Source organism: Grus americana, chromosome 5 (assembly GCF_028858705.1).
Source record: "Grus americana isolate bGruAme1 chromosome 5, bGruAme1.mat, whole genome shotgun sequence".
In the NCBI taxonomy this organism is placed as follows: domain Eukaryota; kingdom Metazoa; phylum Chordata; class Aves; order Gruiformes; family Gruidae; genus Grus; species Grus americana.
In genome coordinates, this window is record NC_072856.1 from 24,195,411 (window position 1) to 24,220,602 (window position 25,192).

Genomic DNA, 25,192 nt, shown 5'->3' on the forward strand with positions numbered 1-25,192 from the left:
AATAAAATCACTATTATTAATTTAAAATGCAGTTAAGAAGAATAATTGCAGAATGGTCTCAGGAATGAGCATCTAGAGACTTAAGAGGAAATTTTAGGCCTCCTTACTTCAAGAGTAACACTGGTGTTGACTTAATGGAACCAAGACCACTTCAGGTTCGAGTTGTGGATCAGCCCCTAAATGCTTCAGCATCCTCCTCTATCTCTCTCCAGAGGGGTTCAGTTTTCTGTGGCCCCACACTAGTTTTGACATAGCACAGGTGCATAACATTGGCTGGGACTTTTTAGAAACCTGCTATGTTACAGAAAAGAGCTGTTGCAAAGTACACAGCCTAAAGCCACGCAAGACATGAAAGGTAAAACTGCAGACAGAGGTAAAATAGAGGAGAAAAGGAGTGCCAGTAGCTCAAGGATTAAAGAGAAAAACCAAGGATGTGAAAAAAAAGTATAAAAATCTAAGGGGAAAACCAGATTTGGAACATGGCGATTCAGGAACATCACAGATTATCCCAATTCAAAGAGCAGCAGCAGCTGACCCTTCCCCACCTGGCCAGCAAGGATTCACCAAGTGCCTCATTGAGGGTGATGAAGCATATTAGTGGTTAGCCTTGTAGATTGCTAGTTCTAGCTACGTCCTTTGTGTCTCAGCCAATAAATTATTGCTTTCTACTTTTTATTGGAGCATATCCTGCTCTCAGTCTCTTTGTGTATAGCAAAAGTCATCCAGACTGATCCAGAGAGTGTCACACTATTTCCAATGGACCTTTGCCTGTTTTCTTGACACAGATTATACCAGTCTCTCCATGGCATGCCTCAAGTAGCAAAAATTTTAATCAATCATCACATCATAATTCAGCCCAAATTTTTACAGTAACTGGACCATATTTGATGAAAATTTTACTGGATTTTTTGCAGATTAATTTAAGTTTCTGTACTATAAATACCTAAATAAAGTATGTACTTCATGATTTGAGCCAACGCCAACACAATGGTGCAACACAATGTACAAGAATAACAACGTAAAAACTAAGATATTTACCTACTATTACTTTCTTTATTTTCTTTTGGGCTTGAATTACTAGAGAAACACTGTAGAGAAGGAAGAACAAAGATGGATGGTTGCTTTTACTCTAAAACATATAATTTAATAGCAATTTTTAAAAGTGTGAGTTTCCATATTTTGCATGCTGTTTTTCACTTTCACAGAAACTAACAAAAGCAATTATGAAAACTCAAATATGAATCACTTATTTGGACAAAACACATACGCTATTTAAATGGTCAGTAATTCCCTTCCGTTGTCAGGAGACAAAGCCTTACAATTTTCTTCCATATAATACCTTTTAAATTGTGATAATGTCATCATGCTCTTTACAAGGCAGAAGAGAAAGGGCTGGAGAGAAGTACGTAATTCCAGTGCTATATCCTAGTACTGAAATGGATTGCTGCCAACTGTAAACATACTTAATTCGTGTCTTGTTATAACAGAAGATGAAGGCCAGTTGTTAGATACATTATATGGTACCATATAAATGTTGGCAGTATTTTATAGTGCTGTCATATTCAGAAAAGCGGTAATAGAAAATATGACATTTAATACAATTGCTCACTTCCTATCTTCAGAGAGTTATCTCAACCATCTTTAACAATAATTTTCTGCTCCTTTGAACTTTGCATAGAAAATATCACTACTGGAGAGTAAAGTATGTTGTACCAAGTTTCCTCTCCTGAAATCATCCACATTATTGTCAGCTAAATTGTGAAAGCAGTTCTGAAAGCAGAATCTTGGGATGGGGGGTGGCAGAGAATAGTGAACATTAGGAAAACGTAATCTGATAACTCCTGCAACTGGTGAAACAGTAGTAGTTTTAAAATATCTGGAACAGAAAATAAGAACTAGACAATGATTTCTGAATTTTGAACACTCATTTAAAATTTCAATCAAAATATATGAAAATCTCTAATAATATTTCGCAGAGATTCCAGCTAACTATTAACTATTTCTCAGGGGTTTTTTTCCCAATTTGGAATTATAATCTAAATTAATGATATATACGAATCTTCACAGGAGTTTGACCAATTCGACAAACGACAGGAATACACCCAATTCATCTATGTGGCTGTTGGTCACCATTTTAAAAACCAATGCACAGAAAAAATAAGCAAACAAAAAAACCCCAAACAAAGAAACAAACAAACAAAAACCCCACAAATAAGCACTAATGAACTGCCATTGTCTGCTGCTAATGATTATTGACCACAACTACAAGCATTCTTACTCGCTTCTAAATGAATTTCCTATTTAAGGAATGCATGCTTTTTGTGCTGGAGGCTTCAGGTGTTACGAATTATAACAACAGAAAAATTAGCAGCATCCCTGATTATATGATGGAATGTCACAGAACTCACAAGTAAAATAAATATTCTAAAGGACTTAGTACTTTCACAGAATGTGCACAAAAGCATTCTTTAAAGAACAGCATGACCATGTTTCTGTGAGCTAAAGCAACCTGATACTTTCCCAATAAGAAAATCATTTAATTAAACCAGGATTCATTTTAATTTAATGTTTTTAACTTGAGAGTTGCAGTACTTTCTGTTGGCCGCATAAACAATTTAAGAAAATGACAACCTATACAGCTTTGGTGTCTACTCTCCAAGACAGAAGTTTGTCCTACTTTTTACTTGGTGTAGGCCTCCAAAATGGACTGTCATAGTAATCAGGAATTAGGAGGAGAGAAATTTATGCAAAATTGATTTAATGAAAACATTGAATTTTACACAAAAGAAGTAGTCAGAGGATTAAACAAGCAGGAAAGAGTATTTAAGTTCTAGCTGGCGTAATTAGCAGCAATATAATAACATTAAGAGGAAAAAAACGTAGATAACACATGATACAAGGGTAGGGTGGAGACACAAAGGTTTCCTAAATGGAAGGAAGGAATACAATTAAAGATTTTCCTTCTTTGCTGTCTTTCTATAGTTCTAAACAGGGACTTCCTGCCAAGGTAACAATGAATTTAATTACAATAAATAAGACTGTACCACAGGTTCAGAATTGTGCCATATCTTTCATTAACTAATATTCTCAGCAAACGTGGCGATGGCAGACTACTGCCTTCACTCTTTGCAATATGGAGATTCATTTCAATGCAAACTTGCATCTTACATTAAATTTCTCATTAAGCATATATGATTCATTATTTTGATTATCATTTTAATAATTACCAGCTCTCCGTGAAAATTCATGTGCCAGCAGCAGGATAAATTTGCAGTTAGCTATACCAACAATTTTACTCATTATTTCAAAATCTGTTTCATCATCCTGCATGTGACTTGTCCATTTATACTGCCAGATGGTAATTCACTAGCATTAATAGATGTAAAGATTTTACAAGCTTTAGTTTTTATTTGAACTTTTCCCTGTCCTTTCTATGAAATAACTTTGCATATATTGTGTCCCCTCTTCCATTTATGTTCTCCTCTCTTTCTTCCCTTCATATTTCCCATAACTCAGTTTTTCAATTTGAATGGAGTGACTCTTCTAGCCTTATTTAGCAGAGCTTAAATCCAGTCACACTTGAGCATGGGCTCAGTATCTCTCACAGCTTGGGGAAGTTGGCAGCCTTACTCTGTACAAAGGCTATTGCCTCTTATCAAAACTACTTTTCTTGCTTAATAGTGTCTCAACAAAAAACATCCTTGTGAAGAAATAATAAAATCAGTGTGCCTCAAAAAAAGCTTTAGCAGCAAAGTGACTTTTCCTTAATGACAATGTGTAACTAAAATACAACATTTCATTATTACTGAATGAAAAGGACTTTGTGACTCTCTCAATAGTTTTATCACATGCAACTCACCAGAAAATACTATCAGAAACCTGCTAAGCTTGATAGGTTGTCTTTCATATTATTTGCTTTAAAATCAATCAAATACCTTGCTAACAATTCTTTTTTTGTTGAGTATAGGTAGGGGAGAGAGAGGAAAAAATAAAAAGAAACCACATACACAATACAAATCAGCAGTGAATAGGATTCTTATTGTTTTCATACAATTAAAAATACTCACTCGGAAGCAAGCGCTGATAAAAGACTGCAGGATGCCAACTATGCCAAACTATTCTTGCATACTATTTGAAAAGAAACTCACCAGTTTGACATACGATTTGCAATAGGGAGGAAAAAGAAAAAAAAAAGAGAGAAAAAAAAGGAAATAAAATCCTTTATAGGAAGGTTAAGTATTTTAATAGAAAGACACACAATGATGATTAGTGAGGGATTTTAAAACTAAACTAGAAAAGCCAGTGGAGGAATTTGGTTATTAAAAACTGTTTGTTATGTTAGAAGAAAAAGCAAAACCACAAATCGAATGTCTAACTTATAAAATTGAACCCTGGTTCCATTTCAATTCAAGGCAAAATTTCTACTGAGAAGAAAATTTCTGTCAATTTTTAAACATTCCAGGGGAACTTAATCAAACTTTCCTCTACCTCAGAGCATTCACAATCTGGTTTTTTACATATATACTAAAAATTCTCTTCTAAAATCTCACTTGAAAAATGCAGTATAACTACAGAGCATTAAAATATTTCAATGTTTCTATAAGTAGAAAGGAAGCCTGCTCAAGATCAAAATTTGTCAATCATTAAAGGTCTTATTTTGTGAGTACAAACTTTAACTTCCAGATTAAATATTCTGCACAACATGAATATACCCTTTATCTCATTATGCGCTTACGTTCATGAAAACATTAGAATTGCTGGGGATGAATCACTTCAGTTGTGACATCAATTAAATTAGGCTGGTTGGGGCAACAACTTCTTTGCTTGAGGTTAAAATAGTTGCAAAACATGCATTCTAAATAAAATTGCAACATTAATACTATTAGAGACATGCATTAAAGTTGTTTTGTTTCAATATGTAAAACTAATAAATGGAAAAGAGGAAACTGAAGTACTTAAGAAAAACGTATGATATGTTTGTTTGTGACAGAAGTGATGCTTAATTGTATTTGAGAATATGCCCTTCTCCTTTTATTCACTAATACCAGTTCAACATGTGGGCACAGTGCCACTGTTTTTGGTGAAGAAGCATACTCTTACAAGTGAAATAGTGTAATAATGAATCCAGTTTGGAAAAAGACACTTCAGTCTGCAAATATCCACCTTAGGATCCAATCTTCACCATGCAAACAGTTTTCCAGATACCTAAACCTACAGATACAATTATCTAAACATGCTGCTGTACCTAAGTATGAACCTCAACTTTTCATTTCAAATCAAAAGAGTTTGAACTGTGGCTTTGGTCAAACAATTGCAAAAAACCTCTATGGCTGTCTATGTTTCTGTTTTCCACCCTAACAACCTCCTTGTTACAGATTTCTGCCTCACAATAGAAGTAATGTGTAGATAATATTCCTCATCTGCTTCAATGCAAACTAGACACATTGCATGAATGCACTATAGTGTGCTTTAACGCAAAACCACACAAACTACATTAAACTGCTGCTATGATTAACTGAACAATCAGTCCCAAGGTCCAAGAGAGGACAGAGAGTTGTTAAAAATGAAGCTTAAAGCAGGAACATCTCAAATATCTGTCAGTTTCTGCAGCAATAACATCATCCACTTGTCCTTAGAATCTAGTAATAATTTTGATTGAATATTATACACCCTATGATAACCAAATACACAGTAAACCAATTAAAAATTGTATTAGGTTTTACAATCAACTCATATATTCATTTTCATTAATATTTATATTATCTAAATAACAATATATAATCATTAATAATATAATTCTACATCATATAATTTAAAAGAATTGATAATATATTTAATATTAGTTAAGAATTATCTAATTAATATTAATAGATAATATGTATAGAAATTATATTTCTATATTCACATTCACTTATATCAGTAAAGTCAATTCTCTGAAACAATACTAGAAGATCAGAATAAGACTCCTCACCTTTCTCAAAATGTCAAGCAAAAAATGGGAGGGCATTACCAAAAAAAAAAAAAAAAAAAAAGGGCTATACAGCATTTAGAGCAAATAGGAACAAAACAAAGTGACATGATAATGTTGCTCATACTGGTTATTGAAACTTAATAATTTACACCTTTACACCTGATGGTGAGATCCATATTACCAGCCATTAAAGACAATCTATGATACATAAGGCAAGAACACCAATCAGTTGACACCTCATCCCCTATTGTTAGTACTAATTTATATAGTTTTTTCACTTCAGACTCTTTTGGCTTTATGCAATATGTTTGATTACTAGCTGAGGGATATAGCCATGGAAGCAAATGCTATGCAACAAATCCTGCTCGTATAATTTCTGTACTTCAGATACAAAAATGGTAATTTATTAGACATTGTGAGCAGTAAATAAGTTTCATTCTTCAAGGTGAAGCATTGTACTTGTCCTAATGTTTGATATCCAATAATACAGGTGCCAAAGCAGATCCACACTATAATTTTCATACTTATACACTTCAACAAAATTCAGTAATACCATGTGACACAACACTTTATTTGTGTCCACTTAAAAACCAAGGAAATAAGTTATTAATTAATTAATTACAATACTTTTTAGAAAAAGGTAAAAATATAACATCAGTCAAGAGTAAAATCACTACAATCAATAAGCAAGAATTATTTCCAGCAGCTTTAAAAAATATCTATTCCCCCATGAACAGACAGTGCACATGGATATAAAATTCAGCATGGTTATATACCAATGTGACATATATCTTCAGTATATAGAGAAAATTATGCGTAAGAGAGGTAGCCAGGAGTGAGTTATAAGTCTCTATATAAATGAAGATTAATGTCACAGAACTAAGCTAACATGTATTACAATGATGTAACAATAATAACAGTTCCTACTGCTATAGCATCTTTTATCTGTGAAGCTCAGAGCACTTTACAAGCACTAATTGAAACTCACAACATCCCTGCAAGGTAAGTGCATTCTATTATCTGGGTTCTACAAATTGAAAAATGAAGGCACAGATAATTAAAACAGCTTGCCTCAGGTCACGGAGCAACTCACCAGTTAAACCAGAAATACAGCTATCAACTTTGTCTTTTGAGTTTCTAGTTTTAATTCTCCTTCTCTAATCCTATATGCATAGTAGTAATATTAATTAAAACTCCTAAGAGAACAGAGTACTTCTCTCATTGAAATCAATGGCAATACTGCTCATTTAATTGGTGAAAGTTCAACTGTATTACTAAACAATTCCAAAACTGTGCTAACATTTTAACAAGTAAGATGGCTAGCGCACACATCTATGTGTACATGCATGGCCTCCTGTGTGTGTAGGTCTGTCTCACATTTGGATAAATTACTTCTCTGGGGACTCCTCATAAGATGTTTGATTAACTTTAAATCAAGAGAACAGTACAAAATTACAGAATCACAGAATTGCAGAATGGCTGAGGTTGAAAGGTACCTCTGGAGGTCACCTAGTTCAACCTCCCTGCTCAAGCAGGGTCACCTAGAGCAGGTTGCACAGGACAATCTCCAGGTGTCTTCTGAATATCTCCAAGGATGGACACTCTGCAACCTCCCTGGACAACCTGTTCCAGTACTCAGTGACCCTCACAGTGAAAAAGTGTTTCCTGACGTTCATAGGAAACCTCCTGTGTTTCTGTTTGTGTCCATTGCCTCTGGTCCTGTCACTGGGCACCACTCAAAAGAGGCTGGCTCCATCTTCTCTGCACCCTGCCTTCAGGTATTTATAGACATTAATAAGATCCCTCCCTGAGCCTTTTCTTCTCCAGGCTAAACAGTCCCAAGTCTCTCAGCCTTTCCTCATAGGAGAGATGCCCCAGTTCCTTCATCATCTTCATGGCCCTTTGTTGGACTCTGTCCAGCTTATCCATGTCACACTTGTACTGGGGAGCCCAGAACTGGACACAGTACCGCACGTGCATCCTCACCAGTGCTAAGTATACAGCAAGGATCACCTCTTCAACCTGCTGGCAATACTGTCTAATGGCAGCCCAGGATACCATCAGCCTTCTTCATGGCAAAGGCAAGGGCTTGTGTTCAACTTGGTGTGCACCAGGACCAAAGCTGTTTTCCACCTGGTTGGCCCCCAGCATATACTGATGCATTATATGTATCTCAGATTTCTTCTGAGCATATCAGGACATTTGCTATGCATCATTTTAACCAATTTCTTCAAAGAGAGAAATAGCTCCATGAAGAATCTAAAGCTCAAAATGCAGCTAAGAATTTTTCCATTAATTGCAAAGCCAGAAGATTAGACCCCAAATCCAAGGATGAAGGAATTAAGCATATAATACCTACCAATTCCAATGATAATTAAATGTCCAAATAATTCCAATGATCTGAATGTAAGCTATTTAGACAATATCAAGATGACTCCCATTATTTCCACCAATCATTAAATTATTACTTCCTCTGGTATTTTACATGATAACGAAACCACATATTAAACAGAAGATTTATTCTGCTTGGAGTACAGAATGGGTTATTATTATTTTATAGCCGCTTTGGAAAAAAGCTCATAGAAATATTTATTTCAAAGGCTTCTAATGTTTTTATAATACACTCTTGTTTTTGCCTTTTCACAACCATTTTTTCTCCCCATGTTTTCACTGCAAAAATGTTAGACATTCTTGTTAAAAACATAAATAAAATAAGAATATTTTCAATAATGTTAAGATACATCAATTGTTTTCCAAGACATAAAATTTATCACTTTGTCAATAAAGCTTCTAGTGCACAAACTAGCCGAGAGTAATACAGTCACAGTATTCTTTTTTGATACTTTTCTCTTTAATATACTCATTTGGAGCAGGAATTTAGGTGAATGTTTAACATTCTCTCTGGTGAATGTTACAAAAACAATATAAAGAATAACTTTTTCTACTTAGAGGCACTTTCAGAAAATTAATACAGTTTATATGAAGTCAAACATTAAAAGGGAGGTGACATATCTAAAGCGCTTTAAAACATAAAACTTAGGGGATCATTCTGAAAAGTAAGGGATACTGAAAAAAAACAAAAAGGTAAAGAGAATCTACATCTCAAAATATGAAGAAATGCCTGAGTCATTGCGGATACAAGTGAGGCTACTGAGTTTATCTGTTTGTCTATTTTTATATTAAATAGGTGTCTTGGCCATATGATTTGATTCATAATTTTTTTTTCCATAAACAAGAACTCTCATGTAATTTTTTGGTTGAGTCATCCTTTATTTACCCTGAGAAACAAAACTAATTATTCATACAACCCACCTGCTGTCTCAAAGCATATGCATGAATATACCAGCATGAACATACCAGTATACATAGGGTACTCCTGATTGTTTCCCTAAATAAGATATTTTAAAAGTAATAAAGAGGAAAAACTATCAGAACTCTCTTACAGGAAACAATGACTGTAGCCTTTAAGGAAATTGGAGGGGGCATGACTAACGCACCTCTGCAGGATTTTCTCCTATGGTATAATCTTACGCTATTTTATCTTGAATATTCTAATCAGTTCTGATTATTTCAACTCCTACACGTCAAGCATCAGTGATCCAGAGTATTATGGGAATAGCACTGAGCTAAAAGCAAGAGACAGGACTAAGAAAACCACGGAGCTGTTTCTTTGCTACAAGGAAAAACATTTACTCCACCGGAAGACACAAAAGCACCTGTAAACAGATACGCTCATTAAATCAGTTAGTCAGCAAGGTCCCTTTTGAAACAGCAACGTGGAAAACATCTTCTCAGGTTTTACTTAACTTTCTGTTCAAAGGGTGGATGCTGAGCCTCAGGGATCAGCTGGTGACATGAAAATCTATCTTCCAAATCACTCGGGTGTTTTTCAGTAATGAGTTCCCACTTCCCTATTCCTGAAAGGCACGGCAAATAGAGTCATAGATCAAAGCAGCACGTAGCCGAGTGACTACAGCTGTGGAAGCTAAAATGGTAGGGCTGCTGCGTGGTAATGAAAAGGGCCATCACTAAGGGTTTACTCTGGAATTCAAAACTGTCACTCACAATTTGAAACAAGGGATCCATTAGCTTAGTGCACTTTTTATTGTTATTGATTTGCAATCCTTTACTTTCTTTTAATTTCAAACTGTCATTGAATGCTTAACTGTTTTTTACTTCACAGAATAATTCTTGACAATTTTGCTTTCAAATAATTATTCTCAAACCATTTTTTCTTCCTCCATCAGCTTCTCAATGAGTTTCATTAATATAGGCTTCCATTCACCTTAATTATGTTTTTGGCAGATTTGCTTTTAGTCATGTCTCACCTTACCACATTAACATTTTGTCACATCTCCCCTGGTTAAGTCAGTGTGGCCCTGAACAATTACTTCTTTTCCTAAAGTGTGTGTGTATGGGAGGGGTGTGTTGTTGTCCTGGTGCTGGCAAGGACAGAGTTAATTTCACAAGGAGCCAGGACAGGTGACCCAAGCTGGCCGGGGGCTATTCCATACCATGTGACATCATGCTCACCATAAAAGGGGGCTGGTCGGGCAGGGGCGGGTTCGGTGTGGCTCTGGGACAGGTTGAGCGTCCGGTCGGTGGTCGGATCAGTAAATTGTTCTTTGTTATCACCCATTGTGAATATCTGTTATCAGTACTGTTGTTGATTGTTTCCCTCTCCCTTGCTGTCCCAGTAACCTGCCCTTATCCCAACCCTCGAGGCTTTGCCGTTGTTTTTCTGTTCTCTTCCCCATCCCGCCGGGGGAGGGGTGAGTGAGCGGCGCATGGTGCTCAGCTGCTGGCTGGGGCTGAACCACGTCAGTTGTGTTAGTGGGCTAAAGTGTATGGACACATTTATTCATACTTAATAAAAAACCCACCTCCTGCCATTCTCTCATCTAACTCAAGTTGCAAGGAAACCAGATACTTTTCCCCTTGTCCGCTAACAGAGGAACTACCCAAAGCAATACAACTAAAAGTGGCAGAGGAATTCCAGAGCTGCAAGCGCCAATATCAAAACTATGCCAATAATCTGAGCCAAATATCAGACTGAATTATGTTTACACAGGACCCTACCACACAGCTGTAACACTACTATTTACTTCACACCTTTGAATGGTTATTTCTTGCTTCACCGCACACAGTTCAGCAAAGCAATGAGTATTTTTATCCCAATCCAGTGAAGCACTCACATATACACCTAAATTTCAGTTTAAACTAATAATAAACTAATATAAGGATGTTATTCGTATAAACTAAATATATCCTTACACACTTCACTGGATCAAGATCATAGTTCCCTGCAAGAAGCCAATGTCACTAAACCTTATCTGAGAAATCAGTTTAACAATGCTGGAGATGACTACTTTGCAAAGTTTCATCTCTACTTCTGAATGGAAATTTTAGGTTTCCGAGATACAAGCCCTGAGCATGATACAAGCACATTTATATACATATGTATATAAATTTGTATTTGTGTGTATATATATATGCACACCAAAAAAAAGACTTCACATTGTTCAACTAGCATTGCTTTTGCATCCTTGCCCTCCTGTTCTCACATTCTTTCTTTGCCATGGCATGGAGTAGAGAATTAGATGATTACTTACTGACACAAGAGACACCATTTCAAAGTAAAAATTGCATCATTTTATGAGGGAGCACGGGCTGCTTTTCATGGCTTGGTCAAATCAAGTTTAAGTAATTACATTCTTTTCTAACATTGCCTCATCTCTTGCAAATAGATATTACTGCTTTTTGAAGTTCAATCTGACAAACACTTTCTATTCTACATAAGAACTTTACTTGTGAATCAATCTCACTGGTGGTAAACATGGTAGAAGTTTATACTGAAGTTTATCCACCTTCACTGAGCTATGATCCATCATGTTAAACAGATGCCATGATTCTGTCTTAAGGTTCTGGAATTTCTGCAATATATTAAATGATTCCATTTTTTAAAGCACTAGCAGGAGATACTGCCATAGTAGATGAAGAATGACCCTTCACTAGTGTCAATAATATGAGCATATCATTAACATAATATTAAATTATGTTAACTTGAGTTTTAAATATGTTTTAAAATACAGTGGTATGTGCATCTATTTCCTTTAAAGCTAAACTAACAGACCAAAACCCAAAAGTATTTTGTGTTATTGTACCTCTTTCTGTGAAGTATCATCAGAATATGCCTGTAGTACCAGCTTTTAAATCATCATTGCCAAACATCCACAGTTAACCAGAACAGTCTAGTTTTGCTTTCCAAGTTCTCTTGTACTGGGTTTCCATAGCTGAAAGTACTTGGCTACAGAAATTCCTGACGTAAAAGATGCAAAATACTTTCTCTGCAGCTAACTCAGTTGATCTGCAAATTCTGAAGTCCATGTACTTCCAAGACACAACTCTTTATGTTGATAACACATGCAACATGAGACCTAAAAATTACCTCAAAGCTGGTGCTGGCCACGAAAGATCACTATCCATTGACACAGAATTTCTGGATTCCTGGCCCTGAACAATACCTCAGTAAACTTCCTCATCCCTGGAAGTGTTCAAGGTCAAGTTGGACAGGGTTTTGACCAACCTGATCTAGTTGAAGATGTCCCTGCTCATTGCAGAGGGCTTTAAAGGTCCTTTGCAACCCAAATCATTCTATGACTCTATGAAACTCATTGTAATATCACCATCAGACTTTAAATACTTCACTGTAGTCTTATCTTTTGCCTTACTTAGACACTTAACTGTAACATGAAAAGTTGAGATTCACTTTATACTCAACAGAAGAGTGATACTTCACCAGAGCATCTTAAAATGTGATTTTATAGAATTAATTCTCCCAAACAAATCTATCATTAAATGTTCCCCTGAAAAAAAGGTAATAGTTATTCTTCTAAAGACTACATGACTTTGTAAAAAAAAAAAAAATATAGAAGCACCTGTTTTTGTCAAATGAGTAAAATTTCTCTGCTGTAATATAACTCACGATTCTACAGTATACTTTTTATTTTCTAGTGGTAACCAGTTTTCAATGATTTTAGGGCTCAGGATGACTGCATTATTCAAATTTCTTTAGCAGCCATGAAAAATAGCTCCATATAAACTCTAGCCAATTCTAGATCTTCAGAAAATTCCAAACTATCCCCTCAGTATATTTTCTTTCTCCATGCTCTCTCTCACTTCATTATAATCTTTATTATTACATGAGGATTTACATTTGGGTATAGATATTTTAATGACAACAGATCAAATACAGTCAGCCACATAAGTTTTCTATTTATTTGTTCTATGGTAAACTAGAATAATTGAGGCAGACTATCTTTCAAGAAAATGTTCCAATTAGGCATTAAATGAGGACTACTGAATTTTTCCACAGAGTTTTCTTATATGATTCATTTGCTGAATTACTTTTTCTGTCTTTCATTTTCAGCATTTCCTTTAAACCTATCTAAACTCCAAACAAAAGGAATTCTAGATTAAAAATATTCACTACAAATGCACATTTTATAAACAACTGACACAACAAGGTGAAATGCATTATACAAAGAACTATTTTATAAAAATATGCATATTACCCTCTGATTTACTAAAAATCATCTGAAAAATAAAAAAAAAAAAATCCTGTCACAAAGCATTTCCTGGTTTTCTTCAAAGCTAGAAATTTAATTCACCCATAGAAAAAATTACAAGATGAAGGTACAATAAAGCAAGGAAGATGCCTTGAATCCTCCTGAATTAACTTTTTTCTCTCTCAAATATCAGTTTAAAACCCCAGACAAAGGAAATATTTGGGATCTCACTTTATCAGAAAACTGAAGACATATCAAATGACAAAGCTGGTAAAAATGTCAGACCTTGATACTTAGTTCTAATCCAATAGAGTTTAAAAAATAAGTAACTATTAACTAAATAATTTATGCCTAGGCATATTAAGGGTGTTAAGGTATGTTTTTCTTTTGTATGGCAAAGGTATTTTCATGCACATTCCAGAGCATAAGACCTAGTTTTAAGAAGTTATGTGTTTATGTACAATGGTACAGTTTGGCAATTCATTTGCATTAACTTCTTATCAAGCATATCGCTGTTGATTCTCTGTAATGGTTTCCAGTGCACACAGCTTCTTCTGAATCTCCTCAGACATTCTGCCCTTAATATTGCAAAAACATTTCCCATGCTCTGTCAGTTACTAAATGGTATTCAGCAAACCCGGAAAGCCAACCGTTATTTCCAGAAAGCCAACCGTGTCCTGGGCTGCATCAAAACCAGTGTGACCAGCAGGTCAAGGGAGGTGATCTTGCCCCCTCTACTCCACTCTCATGAGACCCCACCTGGAGTACTGCATCCAGCTCTCGGGGCCCCAGTAAAAGAAGGACATGGACCTGTTGGAGTGAGTCCAGAGGAGGGCCATGAAGATGATCAGGGGGCTGGAGCAGCTCTCCTATGAAGACAGGCTGAGAGAGTTGGGGTTGTTCAGCCTGGAGAAGGAACTTTTTACAGGACATGTAGTGACAGGACAAGGGGTAATGGCTTTAAGCTGAAGGAGGGTAGATTTAGATGAGATATTAGGAAGAAATTCTTTACTGTGAGGGAGGTGAGGCCCTGGAACAGGTTGCCCAGAGAGGTTGTGGATGCCCCATCCCTGGAAGTGTTCAAGGCCAGGTTGGATGGGGCTTTGGGCAATCTGATCTAGTGGAGGGTGTCCCTGCCCACAGCAGGGGGGTTGGAACTAGATGATCTTTAAGATCCCTTCCAATGCAAACCGTTCTATGATTCTATGAAATCTATTGACTGCCTTCCAACATACTCTATTAATTTAGAAATATTCTTTCCAAACCATCAAGTACTCAGGTATTCTTGGGCTTACACCACAATAAGTTCGGCATGGATTGGAGACAGAATTTTTGCACTGTTTTTTAAAACATTATTACTCTTTCTTCAGTGCAAAAATTATAACACCCCACATATGTTTATCCTTTCCTCCAAAAGAAGAGAGACTCATGTACCTGAACTTTTGATCCTACAGGCAGGGGAAAACTATGAAACATCTTCAAAGACATAGGCCAGAAACTAAAATTCGTATCTCCAGAAAATATGAAGATCATGGGCTCATTAGAGAGAATAATTTTATCACACAATATAGTTTCTGCCCCTTAGCTAACCACTTCATGTGCCCCAGCCTGTTCTACTACACAGATAACAACCATATTTCCCTAGCAGATGGCCTAAAATCAAGTTAAACTTAAACCACTTGTTTTCAACTTGTATTTAACTTGCTACTTGCTGTTAATGCCCAAGCTACTGTGCATTTCACTTCATTTAGGCTTGATCTTGTGAAGAAGTTGACACCAGGTGCTCAAGATATGTAGAGAACAGATTTTTTAAAAACATGTCAATGCTTTCCACAAAAATTTTACAGATTCCTAAATGCCACCTTGGGAACCTAAACAGCTTTTATAACTTATCTGTAGTCAACTGCACTATATTCCCTTTTGGTACATGATCTATTCCATGTGCGTAAGTGTGCCTTTGTGGAGTGTATTTGATCATCATGAATCTAATTTCCACAGCTGCAATTATTTGTCCTCCCAACTCACATTAAAATTCATCCATGCAATCTTATTTGAATTCACTGGAATAGCTCATTCCAAATTTTAAAAAAGGCTTGTTTGTGAGGGAAAAGAGTGTAAAATGTGAAATATATTTAATGGGTATATGTAGACAGTGAACTCTAGGCACTACTGAAAAATACTCTTTTCATCATTCAGGAAATGTCCACTACAAAGCATATTGTTTGCTGCAGAGATGAATAACACAGAAGTAATACAGACATAAAAACCAACCAGTTTGACAATTGCTTATATTTTGTTGTTCTTTACTGAAATGAAGAATTTCAGCACCAGCAAAATACTAAGCAGCTTACATTTCCTTTGCCTTCCCTTTCTGGTGATAATTCTAGAATGGGAAGAGAAATTTCTCTACGTGCCACTGTAACAGTTGTGCTGACAAACACAGAGAAAGCAACAATCACTGGCTTTAAGTCAAATTTACAGCTTGGATGCCTGCTTTACAAAAAAATACTAGTTCAGTTTGAACTTACCACTCAGATGGAGTGCATGTTAGATACAGGAGTGGTACTGGTTTAATATATTCAGCTTATTTTCTCACATGCCTTCGATTACCTCACTACTATACAAATTTGTTCCTTAGGTACTGACCTGATAAGGAAGAGTTCTTTTAAAAAGCAGCAATGTCAATGAGAAGGATTCTTAGCACCTATTAGGGCCTGCTCTTAAGTTTGCACATAAAAGAAGCTGGAATGTATTTTAGGATCAGAAACCTTTGCTGTACATCTAACTACTGCTCCTTGCTTGGTCCAGATTGTCTTTAAAAAATATATTTTTAAAAAAAGTATTTTTAACTAAACCAAGGGATTAGGCTTTGTCTACTTTCTTTAACACATATATCCTGCAAATTAATTTGTTTCAAATTCAGGAAGCTGTTTAGAAGTCTCCTTAATTTTTCTGCTTTAAAATGTACACAGAATGTGTATATGTTTCTCTCATTCTACAGTGTACAATTAAGTTATAAGTAAAATTATGAGACCTTGATGTTTAACCAAGAGTCATGCGTTCACTTCATCCTCTGTGCTAGTTCTTCCAGCCTCCCAGATACATTTGGCACCATTTTATGACACAGATATTTTATTTCAAACATTTAGAGAAGTATGCAGGATATATGAACATATATAAGTAATAACTTGCTCTAGTTAAAAATATTCATTTAAATCTCTGTTTAGTGATAGCCAAAAGTTTAATTTAAAAAATAATCTTGGTTTTAAGAGAAGTCTTTCATGTTTAAAATATTGTGAAAAAGTATACAAAAATAGCCAGTCACATAACTTTTAAAACAAAACTCATTTCTTATCTTTGACTTGAAACTATTTTAAAGTATATTTAGAAATTGCTAAGAATGTATTAAGTTTAGTATTCAAAATTGGTAATGCTGTGTAAAATATCATATTTGGAGTAGTTAAGTTTTAGAGTAACTCAAACTATCCATCAACTCAGGAGAGGGAAACAGTGCTGTTTGCAGAAGTCGGATACCCATATAAAACCACTTTAAGAGGTAGAAGGCTAATTCATATTATTTCACCTGTCAGCTGAGCTCTCTAAATACCATTTTCTGGGATGGTGATAGATATGTCATCAGCACAACCATTACTTCTTGCTCTGTTTCAAGTCTTCATGCAATTTAGGCATTTGTTTCAAAAATTCCACTTCTTTTGTAGAAAAAGAAAGTCTAAAATTAAGCATTTCTGATAGGGTCATGCAGCCTGACATGACAAATGAAAATTTTTCCTTTTGGGAAAACCTAAACCCATTTAATTCTGCTATTTTTCAGCCTGGCTATTGAACAAGAATTAAATTATGTGAATAAATTATCTGCATAGCTTGACATGTTATTAAGTCAAAATGTGACCAAATGTAAAGCATTTTTCAATTGGGTGCAGTGAGTCTGTGCCAACAGTTGAATACCATGCTATAAAATACTGTTGCACAGAAGAGAGAATTTAATGGGGCTCCTTCCAGTTGAGCATGCTTCACCAGGAGTTTATTTTTCAAGTGAAGGAGATACCTACTTGATAATAAATAATCAAATTTGATAATAACTAATCAAAATGAACAAACAGACCCCTTGCTGCTAGATAACAAACAAAGCTGGTTTATATTCTATTATAGTTTCTCCTTTAGGAACTCAAAAGCTTACAAGTATTGTAAGTACTTGGTAGAAAAGCCACTCCCCTTCTGTCCCGGTTTCAGCTGAGATAGAGTTAATTTTCTTTCTAGTAGCCAGTATAGTGCTGTGGTTTGGATTTAGTATGAGAATAATGTTGATAACACACTGATGTTTGTAGTTGTTTCTAGGAAGTTGTAGCGTCTACACTAAGTCAAAGACTTCTCAGCTTCTCACACCCTGCCAGATGCACAAGAAGCTGGGAGAGCACAGCCAGGACAGCTGGCCCAGACTGGCCAAAGGGATATTCCATACCACATAACGTCATGCTCCGTATATAACTGGGGAAGCTAGCCGGGAAGCAGATTCGCTGCTCGGAAACAGACTGGGCATAGGATTGTTTTATTTTCCCTTTTGCATGTGGTGAGCAATTGCATTTGTGCATCACCTGTATTATTGTTATTACTGTTATTACTGTTATTCTCTTCCTTTGTTATCCTATTAAACTGTCTTTTTCTCAGCCCATCAGGGTTTTTTTCCATTCTCCTCCCCATCCTGTTGGGAGTGGGGAGGGATGAGCAAGTGGCTGCATGGTCCTCTAGTTACCAGCTGGAGTTAAACCACAACACCTTCAAATTTTGACTAATAAACTAATAGACTAACAAGTTAAATGTTTGTTACACTTGCTGCCTTTTGAAAGTAATTCCATGAAAACAAGAACTGAAAAAATAAAATTTTTTTTTTGTTGATTCCTGTCTAGTTTATCAGTCTTTCAAGTATTGAATCTGTAACTTAGGCAAAGGACGAAGTGAACAAACTATTGCTAGACCTCATGATTGGGAAAATAACTTTCTGTATGCAAATTTGATATAAATTAGTACTGCAAACAGACAGCCTGAAAAAGACTGCAGCAATACCTCAGAGAAAACATGTTTTCTCTGTTCATCTCAATGGAACTGTTCACATTAATGATCATCTCTAGAACATAACAGTAAGTTTTAATAAGTTACTTGAGAAATATGATGTGAAAGTTACAAGTCTATCTTCACACTCCACTGATACTAAGAATAAGAACCTTGCAGAATTTCACAGAAGCTCGTTTGCACTTAAACTATTGCATTACCTGTAACTTCAAATGGTGATGGTGGCAAAGGCAGCTTTACTTGAGTTGAATAAATTTTGTATAGGAAAGTACTGAGGGAACATAACTGAGTTCAGCACTATTTCAGTAGCTGCCTCAGAGTACTTCTGAGAGCAATGTTGCTGAAGATTAAATATCTTAAGAAACTTGCCTTATCTGGCTTACAAAAATACACTACATCCAAACAGAATCTGGCATAGTGTCTAAACTTCTGTATTTTTCTGATGTGATAAGGGTATTGGTTGGCATTGAAATGTCAGTCTTTCCAATGTGATTTTCTCTTAATTTTTTCTGCCCACTCAGAGTCCCTAAAACATTCAATCCTATGTCAGCAAAAAATAAAATACAGCGGCATTATTCTTTATAAACTTGCTGTCAACTCAGGCCAATGCATGTATTTTAGTTCTCTTCAACTGAGCACATTTGATAATCAAGTAAGAAATAGGATGAAGTCAAAAGGAAACTTCAGAAGTATATAAAAGTCTCTCAATTGGTTGAGCTAACCAAGGTTTGTGCAGTGTTTTTTGTGAACAGGACTGTGAAGAAGTAGTTGAGGAAAATTCAGAATTGGTCCTCCACAGAACACAGCAGAAGAAATTAGGAGTCAGCCAAACCAAGTAGAAACTTCTGAAGCTAATCTAAATGCTACACAGACTTGTTTACAATTCTGTAAATCTATGTCTTTACCAAACTGTAGAAATTGTGTTCCCCATTTTGTACTTGGTAAAAACAAAGCAAAACTCGCCACATTGCGTTTGTTAGTTTTCACTTTAACTCAGCTTGAATTACTGTGGGTTTTTTTTTAAAGTTAACTAACAGCTGATCAAGGAGATTTTAAGAAGTGATTTATTAGGACAATCAAGCAGGACCCTAGCTCCTACATACTCTTTAAATTCCCAAGCATAAAGTCGGTATATTTTCACATAAACTATTCAGGCCTGTTTGAAAGAAGAAAAAGAAGAAACATCTTCTGAAGAAACAGCTAAACAAGGAAAACTCTCTGACAGCATAATTGGGGACCTATACCTGAAGATTTTTAAGATGTCTAAAAGACTGTGTGACTGTTTGTTTTTTTTTTTCCAAATTAAATACTTGATTACACACAGAAAATAAGGCAGGAAAAAACCCTCAAAATATCATCTAGTCTATCTTCACAAGGTATGTTCATTCTTAAAACATTCCTGATTGGTATTGTTTAATGCGCCCTCAATAACCTCCAGGAAGCAAGGAACCTTAGTTCAATAACCTTTTCAGATCAACCTAGGTTTTAGACCTCTACCTCTTACTTTTTAAAAATGTTTAAAATGTACCAGTGTGTTTGAGATTCTGATGTTAGGAAGAGAACATGGGAATTAAAATATTTCTCTAATAAAAGCAGGCCTTCCTGTAAGTTTGGGGTTTTTTTCATATCCCCCCTCCCCCCCAATATTTCCTTACTACTAGCACATAGGATGGACATGTTTAGACCTATCAACGGTCTAGAAGTTTGAGCATGAAAAACTCAGTTGTTCAGAGAAGTGTCATGATCAAAACAAAAGCCAGCCAGGGCACGGGTTTCAGGAATCAGACTCTTGGATTTAGGATTCTGCATTTACCTATGGGGACACAGGAGTCTTCCATAATTTTGATCCCCCCATACATCTCTGAGTAGGAAGCCTATTGAGATCTGCCAACCCAGGGAAGCAGTCAGTTGTCCTGGCTGACACAATCAGAGAAGTGTGTGCAGACGGCACAGAATATGCTGCAATGGACCATTAACTGTAGCTCACCTTTATGGCTAGGCAATACAGATATTTTACTCTTCCTGTTTCTATGCTCTTCTTTTGAAATTGAGATTTCAATGTTAAATTAGTATGTTTACTAAGTAGTATAAAATAATCAGGCATTCAAAGAAAACATAGAGGAAAAGGTTTACAAAGCTTACGGAAGTTTACTTTCTTCTAGTAAACATGTTCGTTTCCTGCCAAAGAATTAAAAGTCAGCTTTTCAGGAGAGTAAAGAAAAAAATATCATCCTCTAGGCTTTTTGCCTGTCAGACGAAAGCTCGGAGATATACAGCTTCATAGCTCACCGATGCTAACATTGGAATTATCATCTCTGACACACCATCAACAGAAAGAGTAAGACATCACAGCCTGAACAACTAAATACAATAATATATCCTGAGTTTTCTTGATGGGTGTATATTTCTCTTAAAAACAGAGGGTTTTATCTCTGTGGACATCTGTGTTGGTAGCCAGGAGAAAAGCTAAGACACTTTGATATATTGCTAAGTTGTAAAGTAAAACAGAACAGCTGTATGGAAAGGAAACATTCAGTTTTCTTCGGGAGGTCTGCAGCCTCCAAGCCCTGCCACCTTAAGAAACTGATTCATGCCATTACTGATGTGCTGTCACTCTTTACAAGTTTTATTAGAAAAGTGCTTTGAGACCGCTTTCTTAAAATTCACACTGGCACAGAAAGACTCACACATACTATCTAATATATCATTTGTCTTTTATTCAAATGACTATTAATTACATATAATGACCAAATTTTCTAATAATTTTGTAGAAAGCAGACTGAAAAAAGCACAAGTCTTACCTCATCAGTAATGCTGACAGCTCCTATTGTTTCAGCACATATTTTGTTATGCTGGGTTTATCTTTAAAGCACTACTCCAAGAATTAATTTCTTTTGCAAAATCTTAATTTTCATACTTTTCTCAGTAACCAGGTTCTAATGCCACATTTATAGAAAGAAGAAGGGAAAAAAACAACACCAAAACAAACCGAAACCAAAAAATTCAAACTTGAAAATACTATCCAACTACTTAGAGATTCAGAAACCAAGGGAAGAGAGGTTTTTAGGATCTGATTCAGGGTTTTAAATGCCTGAAATGGTGGGAATGTTAAATTGTGTTAATCCAGTTGAGCACAGATTGTCATCATCTTCTGTATACTTAAATAGAATCTAAAATATAAAATGTTATTTTATGCCAGGAATGAGTTCTTCACTGAAAGTTTAATATGGCTTTTTCTGACATGTGTAATTACCAAAATATTTTGTCACTGTATCCCTAGAATCAACAGTATTTTTTGCATAATATTTTTGCAAAATATTTTTGTCCAAAAATAACATAGTTTATCATAGCTTAGTTTTTAGCAGTGACTTAATTCTTATTACTCTGAATAAGCTTCATTAAATTAATTGGCTTAGCTGGAACCCCTCACAGTAGTTAATGTTTGCAGCATTGCAAGAATTAGCTGCACTGAAAGAGTTGAGACCACAATTATTTCTGCCCATAGTGAATAAACCTAGTGAGCTTTTGAATTATGATGCATCAATCCAATAAATTAGCTGAAAAGATATAATTGGCATAGCTTTTATAATGACAGTCCATACACAAAAAGAATATCAAGATTTATATTTTCTGAGCTTTGCTAGTAGTAAGTGTAGAGGTAACACTTCCATTTTCTTATCTAAAAATATATATCAGCTAAACAGATACATTTCTACCCAGAGCCACTACTTACAAGCAAGAAGGATGGTTTTATGCTTGTGATCCTGTCATGGAACTCCTTCACATCTGTACTCTGTTTCAAACTGCTCACGCAAACTTAGGCAAGTGGCTTCATTACATCAGGCCTCAGTTTCCTGAAATCCTACCCATGTAAAAAATATAATCGGCTTCTGCAAGATTTTTGCTGGGTTTGGATGGCTCGAACATAACACAGCAACAGCAACGTAACACAGCTGCTTGATACACGTACTCTAAATACGCAATTGGGTTTTTAAGAGGTCTAAGAAGCTGGTAGTTAAAACATAATAAATAAAACATAATTATAAATAGTATAACAAAAGAAATTTACAGACACTAAGCACTGTCTACTCAAGTTTTGTCTCAGCTATTTTGGGGAAAACAGACTTAACAACATTTTCTTAAATTATCTTTTCATTATGAGGATAAATTTCCTAACATTTGGGGCACACACTGTGCTCCAATATGAAGTAGGAAAGAAAACCACAGAAGTGTCAGCCCCTTCACAGATAAGAAGCCAACTTCTCCAAATAGATTTGCTTTCAGGGTTTAATTTTAGCTACCATAAATCCAAGCTTCAGATTTTCCATCAAAATTCACAACTTTGACATATGATTTGAGCATGTGGTTTTAAACACAATATGGACATCACTGCCATGGAGTGAGTCAAACCTTGACATAGTCCAAAGTGGTCTGTCTTCCATGAGAACAAATGGGAGACAGTCAACCAAAATTCAGAAAATCCCACCTCTGATTCTTCATCAGAGGAATATCCTTGACAATAATCAGTTTCTAAAGAACTGTCATCCCAACTTGGTAACAAATCCCCTGCCATCTGCCACTTTCATTTTGAAGGACCTGTAAGTGTCCTCAGTAGGAAATCACCTTTCTTTGTCTGCAAAAACTGTTTTATCTGCTCTGCATATCTCTTTATGTCTCCTTTTTCTTCTATGACTAATTTATGATCTATGTCCTTCTTGGGCAGCACCATCCTCATTAAAACTGACTCCTGTTGCCTTGACTGAGTGTGGCTTCAAAGGGAAAGCAACATCTGAGTGCACTGGTTGACCTGAAACTTACTCTTTAACTGCAGCCCAATCAGCTGTCACATTTCTATCAAAAAGGAGGCACATTGTAAGAAGGGAAAGGTCCATCTACACTACTTAATTAGATATGTTTTAATAAAGACATGACCTACTGTCTCTCTTCCCACCTGCAAGCACTATAATTAAAGTTTCTTTTAACAGAACGGTAAGCTATTTTTGTTCTTCCACCATTTTTAAAAGTTGAATACAATTCTGCAGGAACTTGAGAAGTAAAAAAATGAAAATATATCAACCTTAATACTTACTATGAAAAATCTGTATTTTTCTTGTGAATGCACAAGTTAAGCATTTAAAATAGTAGACAAACAACCGAACAAGCAAACGTAGCAACTATTCTAGAAGTTCTGAGTGGCATTTTGGTCTTTTTACTCTAGTCAGTAGGAATATTTGTTGTGTAGAAGCACTGAAAATCAACACACTTTTGTTTATTTACCTACATATGGGTACTCATGTTCCTTAGCATCAAAACTATCTGGACTTTCACAAGTTCTAAATACCTCTTGCTTCTTACTTATGTCAATACCTGTGTAAAAAAAAAAACAAAACCCAAAACCACCAAAAAACCCCCCCAAAAACCCACAGAAAAACCCCATAACCACCCACAACAAACAAAAAAAACCCCAAAAACCAATTACACACATGATTGAGTGATGGTTTTAGGAATGAATTTGTGTATATTGATTTGTTTGGTTTGATGTAGAACTAACAAAACAACTAACATGGAAGCAAAACCAAAAAGTGAATATGAATTTCACTGAAATATAGGAACCCCATACTTTTTGGAGTGTTTCCATTCCCAAAAATAAATATCAATGAATAAAAATAAGAAAAAAAATGAAGCAAAATGTTGCAAAAATCAAGGTGTTCCAATTTTGAAAATGATAAAAGAAATATAACTTCTCAAAATTGATTTAGTTTACCAAATTCAACACAGGTTTGATAAATCGCTAAAATGCCATATTCAGAGAATAATCTGTTCAGAAACACACACAAAGAAAACTGAATGAACGACCTTATCCCGAAATTGAGAATCTATGCTGTTATTTATTGTTGATATGCAGGGGACCTAAATTACATATATGAGAGTTTCCAACCAAAGGAAAAGCAGCTCATTCCCCAAAGAACAGGAATATAAAGATAAAAAACGTATTCACAAGCATAAGCTAGTGAAATCCAATTGTGTGCATATATATAGTGATTACACTTTTTGTTTCTTGCTTTTACCACAGACTAGCTGACAGAGCTAAAACAAAAACTAATGTCTCTAGTTTAGATGGCAAATAACCTAAAGTTCTCATTCCAAACAGGCCTTAGTTTTATTCTTATGGTAGTGTTATTCAAGGAGACTAAAAGTCAGTGGGTTTCAAAGAAAAAGGGTTTGAACTTCTTCATATCCATTTACTGACGTAGTGCATGAATGACAATGATAAGATGAAGCCAACCAAAAAAGACAAGACATGTTACAAAAACCCTACAGGCAGGTTAGTACACTGCAAGATACTCTCAGTACGTTCTGGGAAACACATGCATAAGTCAGTGAGTGAAGTTATTATTTCAAGTGAAGTGATGGAAGAGAGTATGCCTTAGCAGACTGCCTCTAAAGGGCTCAGCACAAAACCAGCATTCATAGCAGCAGCTGATGTGCCACTTTAAGTAAAACAGTTCCTTATAACTAAAATACTTAATGGATAGTAAGCTTCAACTCTCACATGCAGAAAAAT

General features: G+C 35.5%; 1 protein-coding gene across 9 annotated transcripts in view; it reads right to left on the reverse strand.

Annotated features, from left to right (window-relative positions):
- Positions 1 to 25,192, reverse strand: part of LRRC4C (leucine rich repeat containing 4C) — a 564,871-nt gene that overhangs the window by 268,111 nt on the left and 271,568 nt on the right. Inside the window, exon 2 of one of the 9 annotated variants that reach the window (XM_054828449.1) lies at positions 1,039 to 1,088. The exons of the other annotated variants lie outside the window; for them this stretch is intronic. The gene's annotated coding sequence lies outside the window, so the exon portion shown is untranslated. The remainder of the gene's footprint in view (positions 1 to 1,038; positions 1,089 to 25,192) is intronic. 9 annotated transcript variants of the gene reach the window in all.